Raw genomic sequence first — 15,999 nt, 5'->3', positions numbered from 1 at the left:
ATATATATATATATATATATATATATATATATATATATATATGTATATATATATATATATATATATATATATATATATATATATATATATATATATATATATATATATATATATATATATAGCGTGTGTGTGTATATTTATATACCTATAAAGAAATATATACAGAATATATATACAGGACTGTCTCAGAAAATTTGAATATTGTGATAAAGTTCTTTATTTTCTGTAATGCAATTAAAAAAAAAAAATGTCATACATTCTGGATTCATTACAAATCAACTGAAATATTGCAAGCCTTTTATTATTTTAATATTGCTGATTATGGCTTACAGTTTAAGATTAAGATTCCCAGAATATTCAAATTTTTTGAGATAGGATATTTGAGTTGTCTTAAGCTGTAAGCCATGATCAGCAATATTAAAATAATAAAAGGCTTGCAATATTTCAGTTGATTTGTAATGAATCCAGAATGTATGACATTTTTGCATTACAGAAAATAAAGGACTTTATCACAATATTCTAATTTTCTGAGACAGTCCTGTATATATATATGAATGAAAAATAATGTAATTATTGACCAATCAAAACCCATATTTCATTCATAGCAGAACACAGAAAACATTACAGTGAGGTAATGAACTTGTGTCTGGGCATTAGATCTTCTCAACATGCCTGAGTCTTCCTTGTCATGTTTTTCATTGCATGATGAAAGTTCTGCTGGTGAAAAGTCTGGACTGCCTACAGACCAGTTAAGCACCTAGAACCTTCTCCAGTGACAACATTATTTCACAATAAAAGCAGTTTGTGCTTCAGCATTGTCCCACTGAGAAATGCAAGGCTTTTCCTGAAATATTGGATAGAAGCATATGTTCTTTTAAACCTGTAGATACCTGTTATCATTAATGTTTCCATGTTTTCCAACACGATGGACTTGTATGACCACAGCACAGTTTTCCATTTTCCTCAGATCATTTTAAATATGCTTTGGTCCAGAGAGGACAGCAGTGTTTGTGAATCATGTTCACAAATGGTTTCATCTTTGCGTGATAGCACGGTCAGCTGTGTTCTCTGTTCTTAGACAGTGATTCCTGGAAGTGTTCCCAAGTCCATGCCGTGTGACACACACACACACACACACACACACACACACACACACACACACACACACAGAATAGCTCAGAAACAGAAAAAATTCAGATTAATTAAATAAATTACAAACAATCCAGTCACGGTCAATCCAGTCACGGCAAGCTAAAGCAAGCTAAAACTCCCACTAATTTGTCAGAAAGAGCTCTTCTGAATTACTGAAAACAGTTTTTATAAAATGCTCCTCAGGTGATTACTATGAGGTCCTTGTGCATAAAATGTCTTCAAATGGACCCGAGACAGCAAACAGGTAGAGGGCCATTTCTCCAGAATGCATTTATAGGGATAGTTTTCATCACCCTCCTCTTAAACTGTGCTGTCATTGACACAGACTTACAAACTACCAGCACTTTGATACGAAGGTCTGCAGGCTGCAACACTGTTTTCATCTCCCGGGTACAACAAAAGGCTGAGCTACCAAGCAGGAAAAGTAGGTCACTGCTCCAAAAAAGTTTGTTCCCAGAATCCTGTCTCTAGATCACCAGTATTACAGCTGTTTGCTAACACGTTGCTTGAATTAGGCTCTGCTGTAGAACTGGCAACATGCACCATGTGGTTAATAAGTACAGTTACATGAAATTATTGTTGCCTATATAGAGATATATGGTACTTTTTAAAGGTGAGGACACTTGCCTGAGGTCTCAAAACAATTGTGACATACATCGGTCAAATTACCACAAATAAACAGTATGAAATTCTTTTCTACATGTCATTGCTATGTTCATAGCAGCTGTTTTTGGGGCGCTAAATCGCCTTTACCGCTATCTTGTGTGGGGTGCGCATCTTTTGAAATGAGTCTGACAGCTTTCTCCCACCTACTTCAGAGGAACAGGGGATGAAGTATGATGCGACTTTTGGGGGAGATAAAGATGGAGAAGCTGAATTATTCTACTGTGATCTGGATCTGTGATCTCATAGTACCCTGCAAATCTGAACAGCTCAATAAATCTGATTTTCTCCGACTCAGGCTGCACCAGACTAAATGACAGGATTTTGTCATGTCACAGTTTTGAGCTGGCAATCACTTCAAATACCCCAGTCAACGCTGTCAAACACAGAAAAAAATATTCATTCTTCATACACTCCGTTTCTAAGGTCAATTCATGGTTTCCCCACCAGAGATTCAGAGTTGGATCAGAGACTGCAAGCTGACCAGACAGCAAGCACACCAACTGCAGTGGGGGTCTCTTTCATGCTTCGTATTCATGATGCCTTCACTGTATTCCATGTGGATTCATTATATGTCTGGTCCAACATGAGAATCAAAGTAGCTCCTCTTTTGCATGTTGTTGCCACAATTACCATTGTACATGTATGAAACATGTTTAGCTTGCAGATGCAAATTGTGAAACTTTGTTACATTTATAGCTGGCAATTTCAAACCTTAAAAACATTACCATTATTTTTGGTCCAATACTGCTGCAGACTGGTGTGGAGGACAAAACTGAAAGCATTTGGAAATCAGAATAAAGTCGCATAGATTTGTGTCATAATTTGCTCTTCTTGCTCACTATGCATCTTTCCTGATTCACCAAGCCTTTCTTGGGACAAACCTTAACAACAGAGTAAACAAAAATGTAGAGATAGAGCTGACTTTTTTTTTATTATTATGCAGCTTATTTCTGCATTAAATAATACTGTAACTGTCTAGTTCCACAGCTACAAAGCCATTATAAGAGCAGCTGTTTCCAAAACATCTTCTTCCCAAAATGACACCTTACAGTTCATTTTCCATTATTCGCTCTCAACTGGAAAGCTTTAATGCGATATATTTAAAATTTGCATAACGATGTTGTAGATTTTAAAGAAAAAGCAGCAGTAGCACATTTGGACCAAAAGTTTCTCTTTTGAATATCACGTTATCTTTTTATTTTTTATTACAAAAAAAACTACATTTGTGATTTTGTTTTTAAACTATTTAAAAGGTTGGAAGGGGTTTGACGCATCAGGTGCCAATTTTGAACCCCCTTGCACTCTTAATATATAAAATTATTAGTTCAAGTGTTTGTTGATTAGTTTGAGGGGAAAAGGTAACTTTGAAGGGAAAGTGTTAAAATTAATGAGAGCCTTAACTTCCCTGAGCCACATTCGCTTTGTTTACTAATGTGCTCCTGCTCGATTTCTCTGCCTCCGTATCTGTATGCATGAAGGGGTGGCTGGCCACCAGGGATCAGAGCGGCACTTTGCTGCACATCTAACAGCAGCTCTCAGAATTACGATGACAGCTTTTGAGTCTCCTGAGAACAATGAACAAGTTAATTTCTTTACCGTAATGTCATTTTGGCACACTGTTAAGATATCTGATGTGGGTCGAAGGGGGTTAACTGACAACACTGGACTCCATCACTGGGGACAGATACAAGTAACACATTGTGTTCTTGTCTTGTATGTTCTCACTGCTTATTGGTCAGATTTGTGTGTCATGGGAACAAAAATGGAATTAGAGAAAGAAGATATTGCGTTGTGGAATAATCTGGTATACTTGTTGTTTTATGACATGGTGAACATACATGGATTAGTTGTCTTCCTGCTGATTGGTTAAATTGTGCATTTATCTCTATCTCCCAATAATTTAGTTTGAATAAAAGCAGAGTTGTGGCTGGAGAGGAACATTTCAATGCTCTGGCGTCACCAAAGGTGCAGAGCAAAAGAGAACACGAAATTGTTGCATTATTGTATTATTTAGTTTGACGTTAATAAGAAAAAACAATCTAAGCTCAAGTCACTGCCCCCAAAGCATTAGATTCTAGGCTCCTGCTTTGGCTCTGTTATTCTTTCTCTGCAGTCGTACAAGACCAAAGTTCACCAGCTGATTCAAATGGAGACCACCTCTTTGAGATCTCAGTCCGATTATTCTAGTCCACATCCAAACGTAATCACTGCTCACCCCAGGGGTAACAGGCCACACCCAGTAGGAAAACAACCTCAAGTTTGTATGAAGAATAAATTCAGTAGTTGTGAAAGTCCCCAAAAAACAGCGGAAAAAAGATCTGGCAAAAACATGTCTCTGTTTAACAATGAACAATTTTTTAAAATATCAGATACAAGGAAACATTCAACCGATACAAGGAAACAGCATTTGAATAGCTGTCCACTGGAGTGACATCTGTGCATGAAAAGCTTACAGATTTATAGCCAATTTTGCAGGTCCAACAAAAAACGATCAACCCAACAGAGGTTGTCCTTGGGATGAAGTGAACTATAAAATATATCGTAAACATGATAAGTTATTTTTGTTTCTGCTAAACTTCTTGTGTTTATGTTCCTAGAAAGCCTTCCATGACTGATTAAACAGAAAACCGAGCTTAACAAGTTGTTTACATGTTGTAAACATACAAGCAGCCTTCCATAATTATCACACAGTTGTGCAGTTTATTCAGAGACTGTTATTACGGGGTTATGGTGATGCTTTGTATACCAGAAATTTGTCAAAGATAAGACTTAATTAAAATGATATCTGCCTGGGAAGCGCACAAGCCCTGAGTATGTACACATCCTAATGGTTTTTAAATTAAAACCCCTCCCTGACCTCAGCAAAATCTTAGATAGGTGGTCTTAATTAGAGTCGAGGGTAGAAGGAAGAGGTGGGCTGAGCCACTTACTCACAGACATCCCCTTCAGTCGATTAGGGCTGCATTTGGTCATGTGACATCATTTTAACACCTCGATAGCTTCTGCTGTCAGTGTGAAGAAAAAGCTGGCTTAAAAGCACCATCAAGAAAAGTAGTTATTAGCTTTTCAGTGGTGTTTTGGAGGGGGAGAAAAATAAATAAAACGGCAATCCATTTCAATCCATGTTGTGTGCATTCTGTTTTTGACCCCAATTGCTTTGCCTTGCAGCAGATCAGGAACATCCGATGACCTTGGCGAAGCTCTAGAACAAGCACAGGAGCCAAGCATGCACACATAACCAATCTGAATGATATTAGTTGATCCAAAGCCCACATGAATAATCCTTGATGTTTCACGCAAACACAGGTTTCTTTGAAGTATGTGGAATAATTCAAATATCCATGGTGTAAAACAGAAGTGGATGATATGATTTGTGAAAAAATAACCATTTCACTGAAATCATCATGTGAAATATGCAATCATTTACAATTAAACTCTGTTACTTATGTATTTGATTTTTCCATGCAGTAACATTCATATAATTTCCTGCTGCAACAAATTAAGGCTGGACCTTAGCTTTATTCAGACAATCCACGCCAATCTTTATTCATAACATGTAAGGATAGGCAGAGCCAGGGGACAATGAACGGGCCTCTGACCCAAGCAAGCTAATACCCAAGCAACAACATGGGGAGACTGAATAAAGAGACCTCATTCAGTGGACTCAGTCATCTGCAGAAGCTTAGATGCTTCTGGCTCACAAACGGTAACGTTATGCAACTAATTCATGAGAGGCTGACCTTCTGAGGTCAGTCCTGAAAACTTTTGCAAAGTGTTCCAGTGTGAAGGGTTTGTATACCAGCTATGATCTTTTAAAACAACTCCAAACTTCAGTTTTTCTAAAAATCCATTAATTAATGCACATAAATATTATAGCATCTCTTTAGCAGTAACCTTAACCGTTACAACAGTTTTAAACTTTGGGTTAATGATATGTCTGACATGCCGACCTCGCGTGAGCTATCTTAAAGCATCACCTAGCAAAAGCGCTCTGGAGAAACTGTAGAAAATTCCAGATACTTTTACTGGGTTGACACTTTTAGAGCTCTCGTCAAAAAACGACCAAGCATACTTTTTCGTACTAATGTACTGGTCTGCTGTTATTGAAAAATGTATTCACATTTATTTCTTACCATCATCATATATGGCACTTATGTTCTTCAGCTGGGTCCTAAAGACCGGCTGCCTTACATGCGTTAGATGTTTCCAACACGTCAATCTCAGTTTTTGATTTACTCAGACTTGTTTAGGTTATGTCGCATGTCCAGGCAGCTAAGACATGACATGAACAAGGCGCCCCCCCCAACTTTCAAGCAGTCTCTAGCTATATAATTTGAATATTTTTTATTTTTAACAGAAGTTCATAAGGTGGCATCTGTACACTTCAGAGTGGACCTAGGCTAAAATAACAAACAAACAAGAACTACCTTCAATAATATACTTACTGGATTTCAAAATAAACAAACCAGAAGACAAAGACTTACCTCCCTGAACTAAAGAAACAGGAGAAAACAAGACTCCACATAAATGGCAGTTCACCCCTATACAGAAACCACCCCTGACTGACTGGATGGTTGGAGCTGGAGGAGAGTGGAACGTCCATGCTTTTAATAATTGTTTCTGCTTCTTCACCCAACTTCTACTAAGATTCAGCTGGTGGACGGACACCGAGACAATCATGGTGAGTTCTTCAGGCCCTGAGACAGCAAAGTAACCCCGAACCATAATCCTGTTTATGATATTCAGATGTTGGTCAACTGTGTCCTGAGTATTTGTCCTGAGCAATTCAACTTTTGTTTCAGCAGTCCACCACTGCAGATTTCCAAGACTCTCTTTGGCAAACTTCAGGCATAACCTATCTTGCTTTACTTACTGTACGTTATGTCTTAAAGCCATGGGCTGTTACCTGTTGGCTCTTTCTTTCATCCTGACTGGGTACCCATTACTAGCCCTGGTAAACTGTAGTTTCATGCAGATTAACTACTCTTGAACAGGTCTCTTCAGATAACTCCTTCTTGCAATGTGTGAATCACATCAGCAGATGTTTGATATGAAAACATAATAAACTGTGTATATTTGTGTGTTATCATCTGAAACACACGTTTTTGTCAATTATTTTGACATTGTTAAAGGTCAGATTACATTTTCTGTCAAATTGAGACAGAAAGTTTCATAGATGTTTCACAGAATTCAGATACTTTTTCTGGCCACTTCAACTATCTGTTGTGGTTTATTTCAATCAAGACAATGCATCCAATTTTATAGATAACCTCAAGTATTAAAAATTAAGGTTCATGTTTAAAAAACTGAGAATTTGTTGAATAGTTATTTTTGACTGTTCAAAATGGTTATTGCTGGAGAGATCAGTGGAGGAGTTGAGAGGAGTCCTCTGTGATCAGATGGTTATACCATGTAAACCTCCTAGGCGGTCTTAAGGACAGTTAAGAGTTCTATTCTTCTTAAGGGTTTTATTATGTGAATAACTTTGTTTAAACAAAGGCTACAGGTCTGTGGCTCTCAGAATTTCCTAAATCTCTGTGTTTTTTATTTTCTTACGTTTTTAACGTATAAAAAAATACAAACAAGTTCTGGGCACTTATTCCTCTGACCGTAAATCATGGCAGTTCTGCAGCCTAGTGTCATTTACACTGCAGGTGGTCCAGGTGCAGACTTATTGCTACATTGGAGATCATTATATATCATTTTTGCAAGATGTTTTTGCAGGTAAGTGCATTTCCCCCCCTCATTTCATCCTTGTTTTCCTTATACTATGCTGTATATCCTGATCTGGAGAGGGGAGGAAAGAAAAGGTGCTAGAAGATTACCATTTTACAGATCAGATTTGGGAAGCTAGCAAACACACACAAAACATAAGAAAATGTGGATAGAGGAAAAACAAAAAGACTTTACACTTTAGAAGGAACTTTGCAAGTTTTGCACGAAATGAGTGAAGGGGAGTGAAGAGGACTGCATCGATGAGAAATGCTCCGACTCTAAGATGGACCCATGCGGAAAAAAACAGCTGACAGCTGTTAGGCGTACGATGTCCACACAAGGTAGGGAAGGTTTCTAAACAGACATTATTTTGCAAATATTAATTGATTTAGCCTGATCTGAAACTACCATCACGAATAAAGAAATACAGTCAACGCCGTACCTCTGTACAGGGTAAACAGCGGCTGCTGAAGCACAGCGGCTGATGTCAGCTTTGCTGTCATTGCTACAATACAAAGATTTATAACTATTATTATCATTATCATAAAAAAAACAAAATAAGCAATTACACAAATAATAATAATAATAATACTATGAACCCAGTGTATCTCAACAGAATATAGAGAAACCTTAGGTTTTTCCATGGGCACGCACACACTGTCTTGTGTTCGTGGACTGTGTGTATTTTGCATTTATATGTAGTTTGTTAAAATAATATGTTTTGAGGAGTGTGCTGGTGCCTGAACATGTTTAATAGATTTTGAAACTCAATACTTTTTGCTTCACGGCATAATCAGTAACACATTTCAAATAAAAAAATGAAACAATCAGTCGTGATCAGTCACCCCACCCCACCTGCACGCTACATGCACGCATACTGTGGTAGAACCCCAGTACCCCTTTAGCCGTTCACCAATAAGGTTAAGATTTATAAAATCGGATTAGTTACAGAGAATATATTTTACTTTAGTCCCTTCACCAGCAGGCAACAACAGCCAAACATCTTAAAGGATTTAAGGCAAGGACTTAATGACCACCATATTCTGTCACTGCTGTTGCTTATGTCACATTTCTGCATATCTAGCTCTTTACAATTCTCTCCAGTGAACTCTTAGATTTTGTATGTCAATGTTCACTCTTCAATGTTTGTAGGGATTGAAAGATAACGAGATACACATTTTTTATGTATTTATTTTAATTTATATTCTTTTTTATTGTTATCCTATTCTGCACAGTAAAAATAATTTCACTACTTACCATTACAAAGCCGGCAAAACCTGAATAAAAACAAATAAATGCTTATAAAACAAAAGAAAACCAAAATAAGCCAATCTGCATTAATTTGAAAGCTCTTTTTTGACCAGGACTTGCTCTAAAAGGACCATTGACACCTTTCCTGTGCAAACAACAGCTCAAAGGAAGAGCTGACTAGATTCAATCGGTGACAACAATGAGTATGTTTGTATGTACATATTTGTTTATTATCAACTTGGTTCAAATATGCATGAAACTGATGACAGAGTTCCATTGCTTTGGGCATGAAAGACCTGAATAATCTTTCCAACTTTAATTAGTATTTTGGACCACTTAAATCAGAAACTTAATCCATGTCCCTGCATGTCAAACAAATTAGTATTTCTGTAATATTTGAAAGTGTATGGTTGTATGACTCTTTGCTTTCAGGAAGTTTTGTTCCATCAGATGTGATCACAGGCCTCCATCGTTTTCTCCCTACTAATGCTTCCTGATGTGTTGCAAAGTCAGTCAATGAAAGCGAGACATTGGGACATGAATTATTTAAGAAGCTGGTTTAAGAAGCAGGCCTGAAATGATCTGAATGTTCAGGCATCTTGTGTTATCAATAGGTGTAATATTCTCTGTCCTCCCAGCAGGGATGTGTTCAGCAGATATGCTGATACATTATCATCCGACCTCTGCATGACATTCCTCTCAGAGCATGTCTGAATTAAAAGTGGTACTTAAAGAGACATCAGCGATAAAGCAATAAGGCACATGTTGGTAGGGGTCTCAAGTGCCTGTTCAATTTCTAAAAGTTGTTTTTATTTTTTCCTTTTTTAATCCAACCTGTCAATACTCCAATAATTTTTAGCGACTCTTAATGGACTAATGGAAATAAAAGATACTTGAAGGTCAAACTTAAATCCACCTGCATTAAAAAATGCCGCTTTACAGCAGTTTGGAAAATATTCAAAATGAATCTCAAGGACACCGTTTCTCTTAGGGAGCGTTTCTGTGCTCATACATGGATTTGTTTTTTCTTTGGCAGAACAAGCACAGATTTCATTAGCAAGTGATCAGTTGGTTTAGGTGAGCGTCTGCGTGAGTTTCTGGGTTGGTTTCGGGCACTTGATTGCCTTTGTTAGTCTGAATCTCTGTCGTTAGCAGCTCTCTCTGACTACAGTTGAGGTCGTAGGCGCAGACCACACCCACTGTTTTGTAGTGCCCGGGGGAAGCAGAAAGAGGCAGTTTCAGCAAATTGCAATTAGCCTAGCGATTGCAGCTGAGTCGACTTCTGGTATTTCACCACACTCGGATCGCTGAAGCGTCAGCCCGGTTACTGTCCACTTTGGGTTACGACCACATATGGTAAATACCTGCGAGTCTACCTGCGCGAGTCCACCGAGCAGAGTTGCATCCAAAGTAGTGCAAAATGTGTCTCCAAACCATCCCAGTCAGATATGGGTACAGACCAAGACGCACCTCCCGTAGGTCGCGCAATCCGCAAAACCGGTTGTGGCAGGGTGGAGGAGCTGCAGCCACTCAGGCTGATTAGGGCACAGGTGGGCCCAATCAGCCTCTCCACTCTGCCAGCCTTCATAAGGCATGGCTGCCCAGCAGCAAGGGCTCCTGAGAAGCTGTGTGAAGGTGCTTCTGCACGTGTTGGCGGTGTTTTATGGTCTAATAAAAGGGTCTGCACGAAACTCTGTCTCTCCATCCTTCGGTCGGCCCCCGGTAGCACTCGCCCTGCTACACCGGTCTCTCAGACATTCCGGTCCTATCACTGACAAAGACTTGGATCTGCCCAGAAAACACAGCTAAACCAGCTGCTCTAACCGTAGATGCAGAATTCCCTCAAACACCTCGCTCTGCTGGAAGAGCAGGTGGTACAGGCATTATAATGTCCAAAAATTGGATTTTCACATCCATCTGTCCCATTCCTAAATGCTCATCACTTGTTTATCACGCAGTAAAAATCTCTAAGCCCTTCACTGCTTATATTCTGGTCATATACCGCCCTCCAGGAGGCAAAATAGATGAGTTCATCTCTGAACTGGACATGATTCTCTCTGACATTCCTGTTGATGGCTCTCCACTAATTGTACTGGATGACATGAAAATCTACATCGGCAAATGAGTTTCTGGCTGTCATCCACTCTTTCAATCTTACACTGGTCCAGACTCCTCCAACACACAAAGCTGGTAACATCCTTGACCTGGTGCTGACCAGAAACTGCACTACACCTGGTTACATTTTCCATCTCCCTTCCTCATGTCACTCACCCGACTCCAAAGATGGTTTCCTACCGCAGAAACTTACGATCTCTCAGCCCTACACAGCTATCTGATGAGGTCTGCTCTAACTTCCCTTCCCTCTCAGACTTTCCCACACTCTCTGTTAATGAGGCTACAGAAACACTCTGCTCCTCACTCGACTCCTGTCTGGATAAACTCTGTCCTCTGGTGTCAAAACCAGCTGGAAAGAAACCTCCCAGTCAATGCCTCACAGAGGTTTTGAGGGACCACAGAGCTGGACTTAGGGCAGCAGAAAGAAAGTAGGGCAAATCCAAAGAGCACACTGACTTGTCTGAGTACCGACTAAAACTTTTTTTCACATCCAGCTTAAAGGCTGCCAAGGTATCCTTTTACCAGAACAAAATCCCAAATGCTCCCAACACACAACAACTGTTCTTGGCGTTTAACTCTCTTCTCTCTCCACCACCTGCTCAACCACCTACTGGGTTGTCTGCAGAAAAGTTTGCGTCCTACTTTACTGAAAAGCATGCTACTATCAGAAACCAATTCTCTGAGCCTGTCCATCTCAGCCCACTCCAACTGGCTACTAGTGCCTCTCTCTGCTCCTTCCGGTCTCTAAATGAGGATGAAGTCTCTAAACTTCTAGTCGGCTCAAAACCAACAACCTGTCCTCTTGATCCTGTTCCTACCGACATCCTGCAGAGCATTTAACCTACCATCAAACCGGCAATAAACCACATTATCAACTCTTCTCTTGAATCTGGCATCTTTCCCTCTGCCTTCAAACAAGCTCGGGTCACCCCACTGCTGAAAAACCCACACTCAACCCTGCCCAGGTTGAAAACTACCGGCCGGTCTCAATGCTCCCATTCATGTCTAAAATTCTAGAATGACCCGTCTTCAGTCTGGTCTCACAGTTCCTTCACGGCAACTGCCTGTATGATCCTCATCAGCCTGGCTTTAGGCAGGGCCACTCAACTGAAACTGCTCTTCTGTCAGTTACTGAGTCACTACGGGCTGCCAGATCAGCTGGTCTATCCTTAGTCCTCATACTGCTTGACCTGTCTGCTGCCTTTGACACGGTCAACCACCACATCCTCCTCTCCACACTCTCAAAGCTTGGCATTTCAGGACTTGTCCTCCTGTGGTTCATGTCTTACCTCCAGATCACATGAGCTGGCAACAGAGGTGCCACAGGGATCGGTGCTCTCTATTCACTATACACAACTTCACTACGTGAAATCATCAGCTCTCATGGGTTCTCCTACCACTGCTATGCCGATGACACCCAGCTCTTCCTTTCCTTACCACCTGGTGACACGGCCGTCTCAATGCGGATATTGGCCTGTGTTTCTGATATCTCTGCATGGATGAAGGACCGTCACCTTCAGCTAAATCTGTCCAAGACTGAGCTTATTGTTTGTCCAGCCAGTCATTCCTTACCTCCTCAGATGAGCGTGCAGATGGTGGAATGTCCTACCAAACTCTGGCCGATTTACAGGGTCTGTACCTACTGCTCATCAGAATTAGTTAGAAGATTTGTCCAGTTCTTTGCAGGACTCAGCACTGAGTAAGCTGCACGCACTTATGACAAGATGATTGCATGATGGTGTTAGATGCAGCTTTCTTGTATAAATGGACTATTGGGTTTGGGCGAAGAAGAAAGAATTCTAGCACTGGCATGGTAGTACCTGTGACTCACAGCAGTCTGACCAGCACTTATCCATGCTGTACCTTCCTATGTGATTTCTTGCTTGTGTTGTTGACAATGACAATAGTAGTAGTAGTAGTAGTAGTAGTAGTAGTAGTACAAAATAATGCTTTCATTTCCTCAATCCATTGGAATAATTATTATCTGCTTTAATTTGCCAAACATTTAATTTGATTGTCTAAGTCATGATAACCGACAAAAACAAAATACTTTAGTTGATCACATGCAAACAATAACATCTTTTTACTATACGAAGTATATGAAAGATGATGAAAGAGTAAGTGGGCTCAGTTATCTCAACAACTGTTAACTGGACTCAGAAGTTTGCCTACTTGGAGTTTTAATTAATGAAATTAGTTTGGAGGTGTGGTTTAGAGCTACTTTGATTAATAAAATACTGAAATATTTGAAGTTTGCCTTTGATGATCCTTCTTCTTTGATGTGATTCGCGAAAAAGAGCTCTAAAGACAAATGATCAAGAATAGCTGTTCTGCATAAAGATGGAAAGAGATACTGTGAGAAGGTGAACATGTACACTTCTCCCCCTCATGGACTGTACATTTTAGTAACCTGTGCTAGTCACAGACTTGGGTGTGATTCCCTGTTGGGTTTTGGGAATAGTGTGTGGTACCCACTACTTTTTGTAATCCATTTTATATTCATCACTTTGCTCATACACCGTTTGTACAGCTATTCACGATGACACTTCTTTGTTGGATTGTCACTCTGTCACGTCCCATTGCAGAAGCGTGCTCCGCAGTGGGACAGCGCTTTTATATCAATTCCCATGAAGGGAGGGGCCAGGGCACCAGCCTTAACAGGGGTTAGTGGGTTAGCTAATTATCATTTTGCAATTTGGGGATTATCTTGGTTTGTTACTTAGATTTTGATTATTCATAGGTAAGTGTATTTAATTACATTCAATTCAATTCAATTCAATTTTATTTATATAGCATCTATTACAACCTAAATTGTCTCTAGGCGCTTTCCAGAGACCCAGAACATGCAGTTATTACATAAACATAAACAATGGCAAGGAAAAACTCCCTTTTAGCATGGAAGTCAGCTTGAGCAGGACCTGGCTCATAAGGAATGTATTATGTTTTATTTTCGGAACCTCTTTAGTTTGTGATGTTTTGCACACCAGGTTCAACCTTAAACTTTAGCTACACACCACATGCAATCTGGCCATCGTGTTTGTCTGTTATAGTAACACTGTTACAGATCACATTTTTTAGCATATTATAACAGAAAATGGTGTTGCTTCTGAATAAAACCTTCATCCACAAAGGATCAAGTCTTGATCTGCTGCCATGTAAAAGCTTGGAATAACAGCTTTGAGACGTCTTTCAACTGTTACCTTGGGGGAAAAGCCTCATCAGCTTCTGAAGCATATAAGAACAAAGAGATGGGATTAATGAAGAGAAAATGGCCCTGCTCTCTGTTTTCAACAGACACCTCCACTACGGTTTTGTCATTAAACAATTACCTCCTCTTTCCTTAACATTAAACTGCAGTATAATGGGTCTTTTACACAATGTTTCATTAATAAGAAAATAACCTCATTAAATGTACATGGTGATTTTCTGAAACAGAGACAGTGTTTGTTAATCTAGAAAAAAAGAGAGTATGGCTGCAAAATCAGCCTAAATGTCAGCTTCATCAACATCAAACTCTTCATTTTGTCTATATGCAAACACTGCAGTTGTTTACCCTGAGGTTATAAACAATATAAACAAGGACTATAACAGTCGGCCTGATGTAAGCGAGGCTACTCACAATAGTGTTTATTAAGGCACACGCTGTCATCCTGGACACTGAGCATGCTCACTTCATGGTAAAGGCATCTCAGTTAGCGATGTCCACTTAAATATCAGTCAAATGGAAGTAACACTTCGGGACGGAATAAATCAACTTCTCAGAGCTGACATATGGATCTTGGTTTTAGAAATCTAAAATAAATAAATATTGATGTGGGAACATTTAAAGAGCAATGACTCTCAATTTAAAACTGTTAATCATCCAACTTTTACATCAATGGGAGGCAGTCAGAAAAGTTATTGATATGGCTGAAAGAAATCTATTATAGTGGCACCATAGTTATTCATACTTTAGGAATGTGCAAAAGGGGATACATGATTCATTAGTAAGACTAAAACTTTCCAGTTATAGTTTCCAGGGATGTATACTCTTGCAGAGGCAGCATTGAGCAGATATTATAAATATGTTAATATACAACTCTTTTTTTGCAATGCAGAATTACAATACTTTATGTTCTTGTTCTAAATGTAATTTTATAGCATTGTGTCATACTTAATACTTGTTAAAATTTGAGTTTTGCCTCAAAAGGTACATGTAAAAAGTGTTGTGGTTAGCACATATTCCGATGTGATCCTGGCTCATCCTTGCTTCGGTCCCGACCAACGACCTCTGGTGCCGGTCATTGTCTCTCCCGAAGAACAATGCAAGGGATTATGTTTGTTGCAATCACATGCAGAGGAGGGAAAGCTAACGTGTTACAAAGCCACACCTTCCATTATTTACTCATCTTTTGAAAGTTTAAATTCATTCTTCATTCTTTATTCAAATATGTGTAACAATGGATGTTTTGACCAATTAATAATTCCCCCATATTATTCATGTTATTCATATATTCATGTATCTTAAAGTACAACGGTTCTCCTCAGGTGGAACTTTAGCTTCTGAGTTTGTGTTTTTGTACATTCTATTTGGAGTGGGGGCAACACACCCCTATAAAAGCTTCTCTCCCGCCTAAACTTTCCCCTATTTGTTCTGTGATGTCTTCGGGGAAAGTTGAGCTCTTATTTTGTATTTTTAATTAAGCATTTTATTGGTTTTAATTTAATATTTTATGTCTCTGGATATTTCCCATGTATATTTTTTGTGTTTGTGTTCATATTACATCATTGTAACCCTCTCTTTGTTCTGTGATGTCTTCAGGGAAAGGAAAAGGAAATAAAGTTTTATAATTGAACGGCTTGAGTCCAGTCACCTAAAATACACAACTAACCACCACCTGTTACATCGGTGCTACAACCCGGATCATCCCTGATCAGCGTCATCTGGTCACTAAGGATCACTGGAGTTGTGCATGATTGGTCTTACACTAGATGTGTAAGGTCAGTGGCTCAAACCCATCATGCATTGGGCCTATCAGCTCACAGTTAAAGTCATGTGACTGATTCTCTTCATCCCCATTTGATTCGACGGCATGTCAGTTAGGGACAACACCGAAATCT

The 15,999-nt window shown here is 39.2% G+C and overlaps 1 protein-coding gene across 1 annotated transcript in view; it reads right to left on the bottom strand.

Annotated features, from left to right (window-relative positions):
- The window catches only part of opcml (opioid binding protein/cell adhesion molecule-like), a 564,503-nt gene that overhangs the window by 227,378 nt on the left and 321,126 nt on the right, over nt 1-15,999 (bottom strand). The gene's annotated exons all lie outside the window — the stretch shown is intronic.

This window comes from Cololabis saira, chromosome 14 (genome assembly GCF_033807715.1).
Source record: "Cololabis saira isolate AMF1-May2022 chromosome 14, fColSai1.1, whole genome shotgun sequence".
NCBI lineage: Eukaryota > Metazoa > Chordata > Actinopteri > Beloniformes > Belonidae > Cololabis > Cololabis saira.
This window is presented reverse-complemented; position numbering and strand designations above follow the sequence as displayed.